This window comes from Phyllostomus discolor, chromosome 9 (genome assembly GCF_004126475.2).
Source record: "Phyllostomus discolor isolate MPI-MPIP mPhyDis1 chromosome 9, mPhyDis1.pri.v3, whole genome shotgun sequence".
NCBI lineage: Eukaryota > Metazoa > Chordata > Mammalia > Chiroptera > Phyllostomidae > Phyllostomus > Phyllostomus discolor.
In genome coordinates this window covers 18,447,428-18,467,277 of record NC_040911.2, presented here as the reverse complement: position 1 = coordinate 18,467,277, position 19,850 = coordinate 18,447,428, and the positions used below count along the sequence as shown (strand labels likewise).

General features: G+C 52.1%; 1 protein-coding gene across 1 annotated transcript in view; it reads right to left on the bottom strand.

Moving 5' to 3' along the window:
• ZBTB7C (zinc finger and BTB domain containing 7C) overlaps positions 1-19,850 on the bottom strand; it is a 298,354-nt gene that overhangs the window by 115,807 nt on the left and 162,697 nt on the right. Inside the window, exon 3 of the mRNA XM_036010240.1 lies at positions 11,529-11,590. The gene's annotated coding sequence lies outside the window, so the exon portion shown is untranslated. The remainder of the gene's footprint in view (positions 1-11,528; positions 11,591-19,850) is intronic.

The window sequence follows — 19,850 nt, the reverse complement described above, 5'->3', positions numbered from 1 at the left end:
CCCTCCCTCAGGGATGTGGCCTGGGGCTTGCCGCTCTCTCCACCTCTTGTCTGTTGCTTCCTTCCAGGTTTTCGCTTCTTCTCCTTCCCAGTCAGCATGGTTCGGGGAACAACCCCCTGGCCAGGCTGCTGGGAAGGCCCCGGCAAAGGCACGCAGGACCCTGTGCTTTCCAGTGCTGCACATCCATCTGTCCATCTCTCCCTTGAGAAGACTCATGGAGCACAAACATTAGCTTGTGCTGGGGATCCCTTCCTGGGCCTCAGTTTCCCTTTCTGTAAAATGGACACCTGGAAGCTGCCTTCCAGCTCCATCTTTCTTACAGCCCTCCACAATGCCTTCTTCCTCTTCCCACGGGTGGACAGCCAGCTTACTTCAGGTTCCGTTTGTGACAATGTCCTACTCCTACCCCGTGGCTTGACCAGTCCCAGTCCACTGAACTTCCTCCTCCCCCCAGGCTCTATTCCTGCTTCTCCCAGAACAAGGGCAGGACCGTGGGGAAGACCCAGGGCCTGGCCCTTGTACGACCCAGAGAGTGAGGCCCCCTTAAGTTTGCTCCACAAGCCTCATTGCACCACCCCAGCCCCAGACCTGCCCCAATGTCCCTCTACCCAGCCCACAGGGCCTGCCCTTCTTCTGAGCTTCCTGCGGCCCTCTGTTATGGGTCCTGTCACTGGACTGTGTCACAGGGCCAGACTTTATTCTCTGCATGAATGTCCGTCTCTGCAGGGGAGAGATGACATTTCCTTTGTCCCCATCCTGAAAAAGCAGGGTTCAGGACTTGCACGCCTCCAACCTTCAGACTTGCTCCCCCTACACTTTCCTGCCCTCTGCCCCAAACGCCAATTCATCTTTCAGCATCTATATAAAAGTATGGTTTATCTTTTCAGTGAAATATTACCTTTAAAAATGGTGTTTCCACGTGGCTGAATTCTTCTATCACCCCAGTGTAAGAAAAAGCTTTCTAACTATGACTGAAAATCCAGAGGCAATAACATAAAAGACTGATGAATTTGAGTATTGAAAACACTTTTATGGCAAACACCATAAGTAATAAAAGGTAAAAGGTAAACTGGGAGAAAATATTTGCCACATATATCAGAGATAAAAGGTTAATATCACTAGTGCACAAAATGACTCTTAAGAATTGAGGGGCAATTGAACAACAATAAAAATAATTAAAAAAAAAAAAAGAATTGAGGAACAAAGAACCAAAAACCCAAGAAAAAAACAGGTGATAGAAAAACGGGCCAAAGAATGGAGAACTCACACAAGGAATATAAAAATTACCGTAAACATATGAAAACGTTCAGCTTTACTCCTAATAAGAGAAATGCAAATTAAAACTACCCTGAGGTACCATTTCATACCACGCGATGGGCAAAAATTTCAAAATTCGATAGTAGCTTCAGCTGGCAAAGCTGTGCAGAAACAGGACAGAACGCAAGCGGGCGCAAGCGGGCGCAAACGGGCGCAAGCCCCTGAACGGGTATCCGGCAGCAGCCAACAACACTCCATACGCGTTTACTCCTCAACCCACTGACCCCGTGCCCAGAAGTCTGCCCCGAAGACACACTTCCCCGTATGTGAAACGCGCGCACGAGCACCGCAGCATTATCTGTCATTGTAAACCGCCGGAAACCGCCTACAGGTCAACACGTAGCTGAGCGCTGGGGTCGACTGCGGCGCAAATACACGCGGAGGCCCGCGCAGCTCTGAGAAAATGAGGAAGACCCTGTGAGCCGGAGCGGAGCGTCTTCTAGGAGACATTCAATGCAAAAAGCAAAGCAACAAAACAACAAAATAAAACAGTATGTGTAACATGCTATCTTTTGCGTAAAAAGGAAAACATGAAAAAATATATAAAAATGTGTTTATCTTTAAAAAAGGAATAGAAGTAGAAGCATAAAACAGGGTGGTTACTTATGGGGAGATGGGGTAGGAGGAATGCAGGGGGGAGTAACATATCTCTTGTGCACCTTTTGGCTTATTTTTGACTTTTGAAAGTATGTTACTATCCTGCCTATTAAAAAATAAAATTAAATAAGAAAGAATGGGATAAAATAAACCCCTAAAACTTAAAGCAAACTCTAAAAAGTAAACTTAACTGTATTTCGAATAAGTACTATAACCACACTGGAGGGAAAGGAAGGAAGAGAGGAAGGAAGGAAGGAAGGAAGGAAGGAAGGATTAATTCAAGTTACATGAACACAGCAGGGTGGGTTGGGAGTGAGGGGAAGAAATTTTGTTGATTGCCATGGTATGGGTGAAGCAATTCTGACACTATTTTAAATGCAACATAGGGTGGAGCAAGTGAGTGAATGTATTGACGGTTTTGCGAGCCTAGGTTATCACTGCTGAAGAAGGACATAGAAATATGGGACAGGGGAAGATGAGAAGGACCCTCAGATTGGAATTGGACTTAAGATTTCTAACATTCAAATATGTAAGTGTCTATGCATGTGTGTTGTATGAAAGCATGTGTATGTATATATGTATATACATGCAAGTATTTCCTAGTTCTATCGCCTGAAAGGGCCAATAAGCAAAGACACCCAGCAGCAGTGAGCACACACAGAACCCAGAGCGTGGTCTCTAACACCACACGCCCACTAAAAGGAAGCATACCCCTCAGAGAAAGGGCTGACTGCTGGGCTAGTGCGAGGCAGGTGCGGGAGAAGCCTGGAAGCTCCTGTTGAGCCAGAAGTTAAGAAAGCAATCCAAGACAGGGACGGTAGCCTATCAAAATATCATGGGAGTCTGCCTGCAGGGGCTCCATGGATCAGATATGGGGCAACTGAAGCAACAATTGACTATGGTAAGAAATAACAAGCTCTTATAAAAACAGGAATTCACCAGTCTATATAGATATTAGACAACTAAATACATTTTACTGCTTATAGTAGGAAACATATACTGCTTACAGTATAAATATGTTTTACTGCTACAGTGAAATGCCAAGGGCCGGCTGGCAAATACAGAGGCGGTGCTGGAGCTGGAAAAGCATCAGGGTTTTGCAGCCCTCCTGGATCAGGCCAGAGCCATCATCTACACCCAGGGGGACATCTACAGAGAACAGAGGACTTGCATAATTTTAAAGAGTCTCCCCACAGACGACTTCCTAGTTACGAGGGAAGAAAAAAGTAATCATCGTATAGTGAAGAAGCCAGAAAATACCTGGGCTGGGAGGTCAAAATTAACATCACCAATGAGGACCAGCGCAGGGAGTGCCTCCAGACGGGACGGTTCGAGAAAGAACCCACGGCCGCCTGTGCAGGATTCTGGCTGAGAATGTACCACCTAGGTCTAACGACAAGGACCCTTCAGGCAAACCCTAAAGGAGGAACGTTTTATTAAAAATAATCAGGGAACATGGCCCCCTTCAAAAATGTCAAAGTCATAAAAGATGAAGAAAGGCTGTGAAAATATTCCAGCTTGAAGAAGCCCAGAGACACAACCACCAGAGGTAACAGCCGACTGCAGACGGCATCTGTTACTGAAGGGGGTGCGCTATGCAGGATGTGATGAGATTAACGGGCAAAGTCGTCACGGGAGTGGTAGACCGGTAAATTAGGCTGAAGTGTGTGGCAATGTCACATTTCTGAATCAGCCGTACTATGAGCATGTCAGGGAGTACGCCTATCCTTAGGAAACAGGCACTGAAGTATGTAGGGGTAACTTACCCTCGAATGGTTCAGACAAAACGTGTGTGTGTGTGAATAATTAAAAAAGAGCACAGATGATGACGGAAATGGGGTATTTAACCACAGATGAATCTAGGATATAAGGGTATTCTTTGTACTGTTTTTATCTTTGCAGTTTTTCTGCAGTGTGAAATTATTGCCAAACAAAACCATTTTAAATGCATATGCCCACACATGAATGATGCTCCCTCCGTGGTGGGCAGGCTCTCGTCAGCCTGGGGCCCTTGGCAGGTGCTGGGTCAGGGGGCAGTTCTGCAGTCAAGCCACTGGGGGCTCAATGTGGCCTCCAGCAAGGGATGATCATCTCTGATACCCACCGCAGGGGCTGTTGGACAAGTAAAGCAGACTATGCTGGCAAGTGCTTAGCTCAGGCCAGGCTGCAGGGAGGGCTGCATCAACGTGAGCTGTCAGAGCACTCATTGGTCAGTGGTGTTGTCTTTCATCAGCATAGACCCCTGAAGGGGGAGGGTGCAGGGCTGAGAGCTGCCTGCAGTTCCAGGAGCCACGGGTGCTCCCCAGCAGGACTTGGAGCCCGGGGCAAGCACGCAGTCCCAGCGCTGGCCTCCCATAGCTGAACTCAGGGCTCCTGTGCTCTTGACCTTGATCTACACTTTCCCTCACCTCCAAAGTCCTTTCCCTTCAGCTTGCACCCTCCTTCAAGACCCACTCCTAGAGTCCCTTGGCACCTTGCTAGAGCTGCGCTGGTCCCTGCCTTCTGCTCCTTCTGGCGAGGCAGCAGAGGTGGCATTTCAGTATGGATTCGCCACGGGCCCTTCTCTTCGCTCCCAGGGCAGCCCCATGTGACAGCATTGTTCTGGTCAAAAGGACTGTGACGCCTGGGAAATGGGCTTGGGAGGAGGCATGTTTCCTTGCCTGGAGACTTCCCTGGAGGCCCTGAAATGGGCCCTTGGATCAGGTCTGCCAAGATGAGAATAGCGGGCCTCTCCCGAACTCTGGTCTAGCCTTTGGGGCAGAGGCATGTGTCATTGTCTCCATTTGTCCCTCCAGGCCACTCTCCACCCTGTGCCCTCAAAGCCAACCCCTACGGACCACAGCGGTGGGCTCTCTGCCTTCTGTCCCCCTTCCAGCAGTGGGGTCTCTGAAGAGAGACTGGAGAGAGGGAGAGAGGGGAGGTTGGGTGTCTATGCCTGGGGTTCCTGTCTTCAGGGGTGCCTCGGGTCACAGCCTAGTAGGGTGGCCCCTGCCACAGCACCCTCTTCTCTTTGAACCTTCAATCCCAGGAGTGTAGCTGCTCTCGGTGGTGGGGAAACTGCCCTGGCCTTTGGACTCAGCTCTGTTTGGATCGCCCACACGTGTTTCCTGCTGGGGCCCTGCCTCTGCCGACACCTGTGGGGGATGCAGAGCCCTGCCCCAGGGAGGCCGTGTCACCAGGCTCAGCAAGGGACCCACCACGAAGCCATTCACGCTGCTGAACAGAAGGGGGGGGGGCCGCCACTTTGAGCCTCCTTCTGGGGCTCACTGTCGCCTGTTCCAACTTTATTTCATCTTTTCCTCTTTTTCAAGTTACTGGTTGTTGTTTTTTTTAAGTCACTGTTAACTGAGAAGCATTACCAGAAGGAATTAAAAGGGAGAAAAGTTGGTACAGAAATGTCCTTTTCTTTTTTGGTTTAAACCTTTTGTTACCGACTCTTTAGGAGCCGATTCAACCAGAGGGACGTGTGGCCGCGCACATTCTTCAATATTGGTTTTGAGAGACACTCTGGGCTCTTTATTATTCGTTCCATTAAAATCAAAATAGTCTGGCAACTTCTCTGATGCATTGTCCTACTTGAAAGTGAAGGGGAAGGCCTTTCATGAGAGGCCCCTGACGAGTCCCCCTGGTCTCCCACTCGCACAGGGACAGAGGAGCCCTGACTGCTGCGTCTGAAACACTCGCAGGCCCGGGACAAAGTGGCGGTCCGTTGTGTCGGGGCCCGGCGGGCGGGGCTGCCTCCTCCTTGGCCCCGGCCTGCATGGGAACCTCTGCCACCCCCAAGGAGCCCAGGGTAGCCTTGGACGAGTGGGAAGGCCTCTCTGGGCCTGGGGAGTGTGGTTCCCCCTATGGAGAGCCAGAGCTGACTCAGAACGGGTGAAGGGGGTGAAGACTCAAGGATGACGAGGCTTAGAAATGAAAAGCCTTTTGCATGTTTTCCTGGATCCGCAGCCGCTGCCCTCACCTCTGGAAGGAATACCACAGTCGGGCTTTCAGCACCCCCAGAGGTGCCATTGTGGGGGTTCTAACTGGCCCTGGGGAAGAGAGTGAGGTTCTTAGCTCAGTGGGTGCTCATGGTCCTGGAGGACCATGGGTGGGACCAGAGTGCCCTGCTGCTAAGGGTCCGATAGGTAGGTCTGTGTCTGGTGGCCCAGGTCGCAGGGTCAGTGAATGCATGTCCCTCAGGGGGCATTCAGCCAGTGACACAAGGCCCACCATGGGGACTACAGAAGGTCAGGGAAGATGGGGATTTCTGGGGGCTGAGCGGAGGCTTCCTGGAGGAGCTGGCATTGGATAGACGGTTAGCAGTGGAAAGGAGAGAGGAGAGGGATGAGCAATGGGGACTGTGAGTGAAAGCTCAGAGGCCGGGGTGGTGGGAGGGGAGGCAGGAAGCGATCAGAGGTAAGTCTGGAAGGACCTTGACTGCAAGCAAAGGTATTTCTTCTTTCTTTTTTCCTTTGGCTTCCTTGAGTAATCCTAAATTCACTATTAATCTCCCAACACTTATCTTGTTGATAAATGTTGATTTCCCTGCACACCTGTACATATTTCTGATGGAAGCGTGTTATAAAATCACTCCATTCAGCTGCTGATTACCATGGTAATCAAGCGCGTTCAGTGGCAGACCAGGACTCTTGAAAACAAGATTCTGAAGATACCGGCTTTCATTTCACTTGTATCATGCCTGAGGGAAGAGGGGAGTGAGGTGGGCACATGGTGGGATGTGGGGGTGAGGGTTTCCTTCTCTGAGGAAGGCTTCCCAGCCAGCACAGCCCTGAGGGCCCTGAGGATGCTGCAGGAAGGTGGGGGATGAGCCAGGGAGGGGCCACATAAATGGGGGCAAGTCCCACACACCTCGCTTGCTGCTCTATGCACCTGGCTGGGGCCAGTTCTGCAGGATGCCGCGGGGAGAGAGGGTCTGAGCCTGCAGGGGCCTGAGATCAGGAACCGTGGCTAGAACAACATTCAGCCCTCCACCTCTGCCACAGGGACCACCTCTATGCCTCCTGAAATGTTACAAAGATGCCATTTATTATTGTTGTTGTTATTATTATTATTTCTGCCTCTCATAGGATTCTAGTTGAAGGTCTGGTAAAAGCCCAACATGTTTGAACTATATTATTTAGTCTTGATGCGATGTACTTTGTTTTCAAGAGCTCTAGCCAGACTGCTTGCCTTCAAATCCCAGCTCCACCACTTACTAGCTGTGTGACCTTAGGCGAGTTACTTAACGTCTCTGTTCCTTCTCATTTATAAAGGCAGATAATACAGGTTTGTAATGTATAGCAGTGTTGTGAGGATTAAGTGAATTAATGCACGTAAAATGGTTAGAACATGCTCTTCACAGAGTAAGCATTCAAAAATTCCCAGAATGAAGCAGAGCTGCCCCTCACGGGGTTAGGAGGCAGCAGGGTCTGAGGGGACAGCCAGTATCCTAGACTTTGCACACACATTGCCTCACCTCCTTCTCCTGACACCCCCACATTACCCTCTCTGAACAACGATCAGACTGAGCCCCGAAAGCCCAGAGCTGGATGGTAGAAACGGAATCCAGGCTCCCTGCCTCTCTGCCCACCGCTCTCTCTGTTTACTTCCCCAAGCTGTTGGTTTGCTGGCCTCTGGTGGCCCTGTTCTCCACCCAAAACTGGGACCTGGTCTGCCTTCTCGAGCCCAATCTCCCCCTTACTCTGACTGCTGCCCTGGCAAGCGCAGGCCTGGCGGGTGCAGGCTTCCCAAACACTCACATCCTGAAAGTGTACGAACACCTACAGCTTCAAACCGCTCCTGCGATGGCCCACATGTGAGATGCTGTCTAATTAAAAACAACCACCATAATAATGATAGCTGCATTTATTGCCGAGCTGTTCTAGGCTCTACGCTAACTTCCCTTTTAGCATAATATTTGTCATCTATGGAATTATTTTACATTGCTCCAGACATGGTGTGATCCGAATCAGGCCAAGAGCAGTGGGCTCTGCCTACCAAACCTGCCCCACCAGAGGCAGCTGACAGGCCATTACTCTGTGTCCTGCAGACTCAGTGCGGTGATAAGGAAGCTCCACCAATTTGATGCTTTATCTGGTTGCAGGTTGGGGAAAGATATTATTTCAATCAAGATAATGATTCTATTTCTTGGACGGAAATGAGATTTTTTCATTGCCTTGTGGGGGAGCCACCAACGTCTGCCTTCGGGCTTAAACAGGTCATGCCCGAGTTAGAGGATTTGCTTGCAGCCTGAGAGCATCAACGTGAAGAAGAACTAGGAGGAGGGAGCTCATTTGCAAGAGAAAAACATAGATGCCAGGCCTGTGTGGTTACACAGTAGGTTCTACGTGGGCATTTACAGGCATCAGACAAAACCTGTGCAACCGAAATTTGGAAGATACGCACGCAGGGGAAGCCTGAGAGTCTGGGTTCCAAGCGAGCTAAGGGGCCTCTAAAGGCAATAACGATAACAAAGCCGCACAGACCAGACTCCGAGCTATGACAGGACCTGAGAAGTCTCCTAAACCTGCCTGTCCCATAGGGTGCATTTCCCGTGCGACTCTGCTGACAGATGACCCAGTTGCTCTTTCGACACCTCCTACGACAGGGAGCTCCCCAACAAAGGAGCCTGTTCCACCACTGACCCGCTGCTGTGATGAGAAAGCGCCTCCAGATCACAGCCCAGCCACTTCATCAGAGGGGACCGCAGTGGAGACTCCCGAGGTCTGACACTGCAGCGGCCCCCAACCCTCTTTGGGGGCAACACTCATTTTGGTGAGTCCTCGAACAGCATGCAGATGACATTACATGATCAATGTCGTGACACCGTGGTAATTTGAATGAAAAAGTGAATTTAGTAACATTTTCAATGATTTTACACATTTAGAAATTTCAAGAGCTACAAGACAGCACCTCAAAATCTTTATATGTGATTTGCCCTAATGAGGAAATAATGTGCAATTCTTGTATCTATTGCCCATATAGGAATTCCAAGGAGTTTGGACATGTCTGGGAAGTTTTCATGGATTTTGAACCTTCCACCGAAAGCCGCCTCAGGGAATCACTCTCCTCCGTTTCCACTCCAGGCCTCTGGGAGCGCCCCGCTGCCCGCTCCTGACCCGGCCCTCGCGAGACTCCCCCAACCCTGGAAATCTGAACCACCTCCTTGTGGGTGTGCATGGGCTGTCACTGGAAAGTTACCCCAAATCCCAGGAACATCGGGAAGAAGACTTTTCATCATGTACCTTTTGGCACTTTTGAATTTAGAGCCACGAGACTGTATTACCCATTGAGCGTAAAATTACAGTTAAAAGGCACACGGTTGTTTCGGTGAAAACAGACTTCGACACTATTGATTTCTATTTTAATAACTGTACTCTTTGAAACGCGAACATGCTAGAATGAAAACGACCGCCAGGTCAGGTGAAAGCTACACCTGGCTGTCTTCGCAGCAGGGAGGCTCCCAGGCACGGTGGTAAACGCAACAGGTACCCCACACAGGTCCCCTTCACCGGCTGGGGCACCCACTCCCCAGCTGCTGTCACCTGTGATGTTCTCGGACCCCTGCTCTTGGTCAAGGGGATGCCTTGGAGGCAGCACCACTCCGGGTGCCGATGCGCCATGAAGGGATACGTGAGACTGGCCCCTCGCCTCCAATACAGATGTCATTGCAGTGCAAGTCACACGGGTCAAGCCACAGGCTCTCCTCTCTCCCTGACGAGTGTCCCCCGAGAGCACTCCCTACACACATCCAGTGCACCTGAATCCTTGCCTCAGGCTCTGCTTCTAGGGACCCGACCTGAATCGGTCACCAGTGGCTCCAAATGGAGCCCTCCTGTGTCTTTCCAGAGGGTCGCCCTGGCGACAGAAGCACACGTGAGCCTTCTTCCTTGAGGCCAGAACCCAAATCACCCTCCTGCCTGGCTAAACCACCAGGCTGACCCTACATACCCATGAGAGCCAGCGCAGCAAAACGCTGACCATTCCCACAACCAGACCCCCATGGGACCACCCGAGTACTCCTCTTCCCCAGAATAAAGAGCGGGGCGGGGGGGGCGGGGGGAGCAGGGGCAGAACCAGAGGCCTGTCCCATCACCATATGTGTACGCACAGTTAATGTGCAGCAGAAAGAAAGTCGGTGTGGACATCAGCTCTACCACGTATGGCTGAGTGGATTTAAGGAAAATGTTTAACGACCCTGAGCCTCAAAATGCAAAATGGCAGTATCTGGCAGAGCCTCGTGGGGCTCACGTGAGGCAGTGCCGTTGTATGTGCAGCACGTTGGTCACGCTCCGGAAGTACTGGTTGCTGTTCTCGAGATTTTGAACTAGTTAGCTGCCTCTGGTTGCTTGGAATGAATAATTAACCTTCGTGAAACAAGTAAATCCCAGCTGCCCCTCATCCTGGGCACAGTACCACAGAGTTTCCTGCAGGAGAAGTGGCCCCAGAGACAAGCAAGTGGACGTCAGGGGCACTGTCCAGGTGACTGTCCCTGTGGAGCTCATGGTGTGTCTGTCATTGACCTCATGTGTGTCTGGTGGCCCTAGGCTGCAGCTGTCTGGGGAAGGCCGTGTGTGTGTGTGTGTGTGTGTGTGTGTGAAATGCAGGGAGAATCGCCAGTGTGAACTGTGAATCTCCTACAATCTACTCAGTGTCTGCATTGATATCAAATACAGCGGCCACCTTCACGCCATGAGTCACAGACTGACAGAAACTTAATTTTATTTACACAGGTGAGGGACACTTTATTCCATCCTGATTCTTTGCACATGAACCATTTGTGAAGCCACTTCAAGCCTTTCACCACCTGGCCCTGCCCAGCCTCACCAGCTGCCCGAGAGACAGAAGCACGTCTAGGACACCCTCTACCAGGCTGCTGGGCGTTCCAGTCCTGGATCCTCCGCCCTGGACCTCCCTGCCCATCAGCCCAGTTCCAGTGTGGAACTAGTCCAGTTCCAGTTCTAGTCTTCTCTAGCTGCTCTTTTTCACGAGCATCTCTACCCGTGCCGTGAGAGCCAGAGCCAGACTGTCTGCCCATTCACACCGCGTCTTACTGGTCTCCTGCGCCAGTGTGGTCTTCTTTTCCCACACTAGACTGAAGGCGACTCTGTAAGGGAGCCTGGGCCTGCTGCATCTCTCGTCTTTCTCAGGGGCTCCAGGTAGCACCAGATATTCTCAGATCAAGGAATGGATTGGGTTACATGAATGCTCTTGGTTGAACACACTGTTAAACGGCCTATATGAGAATTTACTGTCTAAACAGGGTCCACCTAGCAGCAAACTTAGAATTGCACAAACTGTTTGTGGCTTCAGGGTGAAAAAGTGCACACCTGCCTTATCCCTGGAGGAGCCCTGCTCTCCGGGCGCCGATCGCCCACAAGGGAGAAGGCTCTTTCACGAGCCAGTGGGAGCGCTCTTCACTTAGAGGGCAGAGCCGGGGTTTGAATCATGTGCCTTCAACTCGAAGCCTTACAATCCTGGGTCCAGCCCCACCCAACCAGAGGCGCCTTCCAGAAGAACAGAAAGTCTATTCCATCAAGGTCATGCTCCCTTCCCCAAACAAGGAAACCCGCCCACTGCCCAGGAACATTGTCAAACCACAGACCTCAAAAAGCAAAATTCATACTCACAAGCAACGACGCCTTTGTCTTAAATTTCAGGCGAGCAGTTTCCCTGCAAACCTGCTCATTTCCTGCAAAGAGAAGAAACGGATGGAGAAGCATATTAGCATCTGCTCTGAGCATCCTTCGGCAGTTCCCTGGCTGACCTCGGGCTTCTGCACCTTCTCTGCGTTCTCACTCCCAGCAGCACTCTCCCCTCCCAGGAACGGCGTGTGCTAGTTGGGTGGGCGCCCCTGGCTCCCCACAGGATCACACCCCTCCCCGACTGTGGGCTCGGTCCTCGCTGCCTCCCTCCCCCTCCCCGGCGCCATGCCAGTCTCAGATTGACCACTGCCTCCAATTCCCTGAAGGCGCTGGGCTTCTTCCCACTCTGGAGTGAGGCCTCCTCTTCTGTAGCATGGGGTTGCCTAGCAACCCTGCGCGCCGGCTCGGAAGGCCCTCCTAAATTGGACCTCACAGCACAGGGCATTTCCTTGTACAGCTGCCTGAATCTTAACAATCTGGTTCTGAATAATAACACAATGGTAATTGCATGCACAGGCCCCAAACTACATTTAAATAATGTTCAAGAGCTGACACAGACCCACGAAGGCCAGAGAATGCATTACGGAGGTTGACTGTAAGGCCAGGCAGGACGCTCAGTGAGAGAGGGAGTTGACACCAAAGACTTGAGTTAATGACAACGCCAACCTGAACTGTGAATTCTCCTGCCTTTCTGCCCGAGAGCGTCCCCACTCTAATGTGTTTTAAGTGAGTTTCGGATCTGCGGAGGCAATTAATGCCCAGAGGTAGTGATGTTTCAAGACAGGATGTCCTTTAGTGGTTCTTTCTGGGGAGAGGAGGCCAGGGGGAAGGTACAGGACTCGGAGGGAGAACAGTGCGGGAGTGATCTCCCTGGGCATTCACAACCATGGCCAAACACGTTTTAGAAGGTGGGAGAAAGAACTTACCAAGCGAGAGCACAAAACGCTTGCTACCTTAGCGAGGGACAAATGCAACATGACTGATTCGCTTCAGGATAGGAAGTGAAGGCAAAGAGGCCTTGACCCTGGCTGACGCACAGACCGAAGCAGCTTAGCGCGGTGTGGGGAAGGGCCACGCCGAGGGCGGCCTTCAGCCTGTGTCCCTGGCAGAGGGTGGTGCAGGGGCGATGCTCAGGGCAGAAGAGCCTTCACGTGTGGGAAACGGCCAGCTGGCAACCTGCTCCTCCCGGAGTGGCAGCAGCGAGGGCCAGCCCATCAGCCCTGGCAATTTGAAAGCCTAAAGCACTTTTTGAAAACATAAAATAAAAGCTCAAGAGTCTCCTGCAAGGGACTTAAGCAGATATTTGCACACCCACATTCACAGCAGCATTATTCACAGCAAGCAAGAGATGGGCCCTGACTGGTGTGGCTCAGGTGGTTGGGCGTGTCCCTCAAAGTAAACAGTCGCCGGTTCGATTTCTGGTCAGGGCCCGTGCTTGTGTTGTGGGTTCAGTCCCTGGTCAGGGCACCTAGGAGAGGTGACTGATCAATGATTCTCTCTCACATAGATGACTCTGTCCCTCTCTTCCCCATTCTCTAAAAAGAAATACAATCTTTAAAGAAAGAGAGTAAGATGGATGCAACCCAAGTGTCCACCAACAGATGAATTGGGTGGACAAAATGTGATACACACCTACAATGGAATGTTATTCATCCTTATAAAGGAAGGAAACTCTGACATACGCTACAACGTGGGTGAATCTTGAGGGCGTTATGTGCGGTGAAGTAAGCCAGCCACAAAAAGACAAACACTATATGACTCCACTTCTATGAGGTCCCTACCCAGACAAATTTATAGGGATAGAAAGTAGAGTAGAGGTTACCAGGGGCTGGGGGAATGGGGGATGGGGAGTTAGGACTTTTAATGGGTACAGAGTTTCAGTCTGGGAAGATAAGTTCTAGAGATGGATGGTGGTGAAGACTGTGCAGCAATGTGAATGTACTTAGTGCACTGAACTGCACACTTAAAAATAGCTAATGTGGTAAATTTTATGTCATGTATATGTTACCACAATTTTTAAAAAGGCCCCTGCAATAACAGCACGACCACACAGCATTTCTCTAGAAGACTTTTGTCTGTGTTCATCAAATGACCTGTGTCACTCACAAGCTGGACAGTGTGACTCTGAGCCAGGCAGACCCTGTGGCTTGTAACCATGGTGTTTGCACAGCACAGTCATAGATGGAGCTATCTGAGCACTGAGAAACAGAATTCTCCTGTGCCCACCAGCACTGCCATTACCCTCCAAAACGTGGCCTTCTGATACCCAACCTGTCCCATTCACCACGACCTCTGCCTGCTCCGCGCCCTGGCCCGTGGGCTGCCACGGCACCCCCATTCTTACCCTGGGCTTTCTCTGTGCTCCCTGCCGACAAAGCCCTTTCCTGCGCCTCCCACCTGACCTCATCCTACTCTTTCTAGTGGACCTCCCTCAGGTCCCCTCTTCCACCACGCCTTCCAGACACCTCCCACCTCTGCCTTCTCGGAGTGTCGTGGCCCTCCGCAAAACACTCGCTTAGGTCCTATCTTATGTTCATGCTGGAAGTGCCCCCTCTCGCAAGAAATCCCTCACAGGACCCCCTGCTCAGGACTGTTACTAAGTTTTCTGCCTGCCACAGGCCCTGGCTCAAGGCCCAGCACACTGTGGGCTGCTCACGGTGGCCCTCGGAGGTGGCCCTTTCTCAGGGACTCTGACCACAGCTCCCCTGCCCGGGGGGACACAGCAGCCTGCCAGCCGCGGAGCCCTGCAGCTAAGCATTCCAGATGGGCATGCAGTTGCCTCCAGTCATTTCGAGGTGCGACTCCGTGTGTGCAACAAACAACTGAGCGTGCACAGGTTTTACTAATTTGGAAAGGTCACTGGAGATAACAGCTTCTCCGAGTGAAAGTGAATGAATAGCATATGGATTATTTTTTTCAGTGTCATGATTCTTTTCTTGGAATGTGCTTTCAGCCTTAAAAAGTAGTGTTACAAGTAAAAATGTTGGGGGCGGGGTTGGGGTGAGGGAGTTCAGGCTTTTGAGGCAAGAGGAGCCGGATGGGAGCTCTGGATAAGCTTCTCCCCCTTTCTGAGCCTTAGTTTTCTCTGCAAAAGGAGGGTGTGGACACCAAGGTCCCTTCCAACTTAAACAGAAATAAAATTACGAATCGAGGTGAAAATGTAAAGCTAGCAGCTTTCCAAGCTAAAGTTACTCCTCACCGCCACCCATCCTACCGGGTGTCGGGCCCCACTTCACCGGTGGAGAGTGAGGTGCGAGTTCCTCACCCCTTCGGCCAGGAAAAGAGCCCGACGGATTTCAGGTGCCTTCAAGGACCCTGACTGAGGGCTCCCAAACCCGACAATCTGGCCGCCTTGGTCTCGTTAGGTCATTAAGGAACACTCCAGACTAATAACCTGTTTTCTCCAATCTCTAGGAAAGGCTGGAAAGGGGCCAAAGGGTATCGTCTGGACTGCATCTCCCCAGCCCCTGGCTCCATGACCTGTCCACGCTGTCTGTCGAAGGCCAGACTTCTGCCCCTCCTCTCTGCGCTGAGCGCAGGCAGACGTGAGCCCACGCTCACCCCCGCCGCCTGCTCCAGATGGCTCCTAGCAGGGAAAAGTCTAGGTATGAATCAGAACTGTATGATTAACAACTAATACTAACATTAACATACGTATTCGTTAACATTGACATTAGCATGAATACTAGTTAACATTGACTAGTATCTGTGCAATGCTTTATGGTTAAACAAGTAGAGATGCTCCTGGACTTCGGATAGGATTACATCCTGATCAAGCTATTGTAGGTCAGAAAGGCCTTAGCACCACACTGTGGAGTGCTGGTTGCTTATCCTCGTGATCGTGGGGCTGACGGGAAGCTGTGCCACAGCCCAGCATCATGAGAAGGAGCGTCGTGCAAATTGCTAACTCAGAAAACGATCGACATTAAAAATCTGAAGCCCAATTTCTACCGAATGCACAATCGCTTTCACACCATTGTAAACTTGGAAGGCCTGAGGTGGAACCATGGTAAGCCGGGTACTCCCTGTATTTTCCCGCATACTTGTCAGGCAGGTAGGATAGATTCCTCCCGTTTACGGAGCACCTGCTCTCTCCAGGGGTCTTTGCTGCCTGCTAGGGACACAGACGTGAAAAGGGGCAGCTCCTGCCTGCAAGTTCCCCCACAGGAGAGTTCTGGTCAGGAAGATGGAGGCACAGAGACGCCGAGTGACTTTCTCAGAGGCGCCCAGCCAGCAGGTGCCAGCGGTGTTCAAACCAAGCCCTCGGGTTCGGGGCTCTCCCAACCGTTCCTGCCTGGCCTGTCAATTTAGTATGAAATTTAGCCTGCACAATGTCACCTAGAAGGGACCAGCCAGAGGACAGCATGGCCTGGGGACAAGTGGAAGTTTATGTCCAGGATAAAACAGTGCCTGTGAGTGTGACGCCATGTTTGGCCCTGGGCACCCCGGAGGGGCAGGCCCTGGGTGGGGGCAGGTCGGAGCCCACTGTCAACGTGGCCTCGGCCCCCATGGCCTTTCCATAAAGACCCTCCTCTCATCAGCAGCCTTTGGAGAGAGGCTGCCTTGAGAGGTGATGCGAATTTATAAAATCTTTTTTATTTAATCTGCCTAACTTTTCTGGGAACTGTCACAGCACTTACAATCAGCCCGTGACACCAAATTCACACTGTTTCCTGAGTCTCTTGGCTTTTTGAAAAATACAATGTCCAGACTTGGAGGAGCCCCATAGATCCCTCCCTTCACAGCCGGGGCACCCAAGCACAGGCAGGGCAGGTGACTTGCCCAAAGTTGAGCTAAAGTTAAGGGAAGAACCCGGTGTCCAGACCCCATCCCGGGGCCTGCACACAAGCACCCTGCAGTGGTGGTGGGGGCGTGGATCAGGCTCTGTCCTCCTGACTTTGAGCCCCCTCAGCAGCCCCTCAGCAAGTGTGTGTGGATGGGAAGGGGCTCTTTGATGTCCCCCCACCCGCCCGATGATGCTGAAATGACCAGCTCTGCCCCAGGCCTCTAGGGTGAGACTCACGGGGAGGGGCAGAGGCCGTGAGAGGTGCCCCCAAGGGACAGAGAGGTTACCGTTGCTACTGCAGGGCCCCTCAGTCCCAGGAAGCCATAATGCCTTGTGGTTCAGGGCCAGACTAGCCCTGCTGTTGACCAGTTGTTTGTCCTTGGGCAAGTGCATTAACCTCTCTCTGCTTCAAATCTTCAGCTGCAAAGTGGGTAGAATGACGGCACTTAGCTCTCACCACACAGGGTGGATTACCTGAGAAACTGGAGGGAAGCACTGGGCACAGGGCCTGCCATCTGCGTGGTTTTGGGTGATGCCATGGAAACTGGCTGTGCCCTGGGCAGTCAGCTCCACGAGGGAACACTGAGTGCTCCCTGCTCAGTGATCGCTGCTCAGTCCCCGGTGCCGGCATGGGAGCGGCACACCAACGAGAGCTGACCACGCTCCTGTGGCCCAGCCTGCACCTGACAAGAGGAGGCCTGGTGTGATGAGCTGTCACTGAGGGAGGTGACTCGGGTTGGTCAGCCCAGGGTATGTGGTGACAGGGAGGCAGTGGCTGCTCCTCCCAGGACCCTGCACAGGCTGTGCTGCTAGCTTTTTCTCTGACACTACAGTCCACACCCGGGGAATGTACGATGGCATGGCCACTTCGGAAGACAGTTTCTCACAAAACCAAACATACTCTTCTCAGAGGGTCTAGCAACCTCACTCTCGGGGCTTGGTTTTCTGCCCCAGTGAGGTGAGAGTCTATGTCCGCACGAAGGCCTGCACGTGGATGATCATAGCAGATGTATTCATGATTGCCCCAAACTGGAAGCAACCAATATGTCCTTCAGTAGGCGAAAGAATAAGTAAAATGCAGCACATGCAGACAGTGGAGTATTATCTGGTGCTAAGGTGAAATGAGCCACCAATCACGAAAAGATAGGGAGGGCCCTGGCTGGTGTGGCTCAGTGGATTGAGTGCTGTCCTGTGAACCAAAGGGTCGCCGGTTCAATTCCCAGTCAGAGCTCATGCCTGGGTTACAGGCAAGGTCCCCAGTGTCGGGACGTGTGAGAGGCAACCACATGTTGGTGTTTCTCTCCTTCTCTTTCTCCCTCCTGTCCCTTCTCTCAAAAATAAATAAGTAAAACCTTTAAAAAGAGATGTGGAGGGAACTTAAGTACATATTATAAGCGAAAGAAGCCAATCTGTAAAGGCTACGTACCATATGATCCCCACTATATGAGTATGACATTCTAGAAAATACAAAACGACGGAGACAGTAAAAGATCAGTGGCTCCCAGGAGGAAGAGAGGACGGATGAATAGGTGCAGCTCGGAGGAATTTTAGGGCCATAAAACTACCCTTTACGAGGCCGTAATGGCGGCTATGTGTCATTATACATTTGTCAAAACCCATAGACTGTACACCACCAAGAGTGAACCCACTGTAAACTATGGACTTTGGGTGATGATAGCGTATCAATGTTCGCTCCTCCATCATAACAGACGTACCACACTGGTGCAAGGTATTAATAAGCAGGGGAAGTTTGGGTGGGGAGAAGAGAGGAATGGGGTTATGTAAGAACTCTGTATGTAGTGCTCATTTTTTCTATAAATTTAAAACTGTTCTAAAAAATAAAGTCTATTAATTAAAAAAAAAGAAACCCACCCCAAACAGTACAGGGCAAAGCAGTATACGGACTGTCACTGTCGCTGAGCCCCACAGGGTGTGCCGGCACCAGGCGGGGACTAGGAGGGTGGGGCGAGAGACCGGCCCGTTCTTCCCAACTGGAACCGCAGTCATGTCAGGCCAGAATGTCAGAGACAGTGTGGGAAAGCCAGGTGGGGAGGCCATCGGGACCCCCAGCTGGTGATGTAAAAAGGGCCGTGCATCCCAGCAACCAGGACGGCTCCGGGTCCCGGGCAATGACCCAGCCTTAATTTGTCCTCCTCAAGCACACGCCTGGTGCCAGCCTCCCCCTGCCAGCTTCCAGAGGGAGGGTCAAAACGAGGCTCGGCCCCCCGCCAGTGAGCCAGACCACACCCAGCCTTTTCCTCATCCCTCCTCCCCAATCTGACACAGCAGGTGCCTGGTAAACATTTACTGAATGAAACAACGATTATTTGTGTGCCTCCTGCTCTCCCCATTAAAGGACAGAACCCAAATGTAAACCTGTCTAACGCTCATCAAAGTAGCTGCTGAACAGAGCGAACCGCAGAACTCAGGTGGACGTGCCACGCCTGGGAGAGACCTTGTATTCAGTCACGGGGCCACCAGCCACAGCCCTGAGAGCGTGGCTCCAAGGGGGCACGCCTGCACACTCTGGCCTGCTCGGCCCTGAGCCCCTGCCCAGTGGGATGGATGTGCCCCTGCTCCAGCCAGAAGGGCTGAGAGGCCAGTGTCCCCTGGATGGGATGGCAAGTGGGCGGAGTCATGGCCGAGCAGCCTGTGGGGGCAGCAGGGAAGCCACAGCAGAATGAAGGCTGAAGGCCGGTTGCCCAGGAGCCAGCCCCCCATGGAGTCTCGCTGGGGAAACCCAGTCCGAGTTTGTGGAGAGTGTTCCGAGGTCCAGCCTGTCCCACCTGGTCCAGCAGGGCACCAGGCCAGTTTGGTCGGGTCTGATTCAGAGAGAGGGAGACAGAGAGACAGAGACAGACACAGACACAGAGACAGACACAGAGACAGAGACAGACACAGAGAGAGACACAGAGACAGAGAGAAGGGAAATGTGTGTTTGTGTGTTGCTGGGGAACGGCATCTTCTAAGGCAACGGAATCCTCCCTCCCTCCTTCAAACATTGCTTTGGGGGTGATGACCCCTTAGAAGTCCCAATTTCTGTGACCTTGGCCTCGAACCTTAAAATAGCTCTGAGAAGGAGGGAGCACTGAGCCTGCGGCCAAAGCCAACAGTGGGGGCCTGGGCCTGGAAGAGGGGGAGGGGGGAAAGCCTGTCTGAGGAACAAAAGCCCGACCTACCTGCCTGGTCAGGCTGCCCCCACAGGCCCCTCACACGCATTGTGGTTTTTCCTGGCCTCAGGGAAGTGTTCCCGGGCCTGGGCAAAGCTGAGGGAGAGCTGACAGCCAGGAGTGGCCTGGAGCAGTTGAGAGGGCGCATTGGGTGCTCAGACCCCTGGCCCCCAGCAGCCCCCGCCCCAGCCCTGCCTGTTGCGGGTAGGAAGGGAGCGAATGCCCACTGAGGCCCCCCCCCCCCCCCCTGCATTCTGGCTGGTGAAGCTGGGATGGTCAGAACGTGGGCGGGTGCAGGTGAATGACAGAGAATACCCAGTCACATCGCATCGACTATTGGTTCCCATTGGG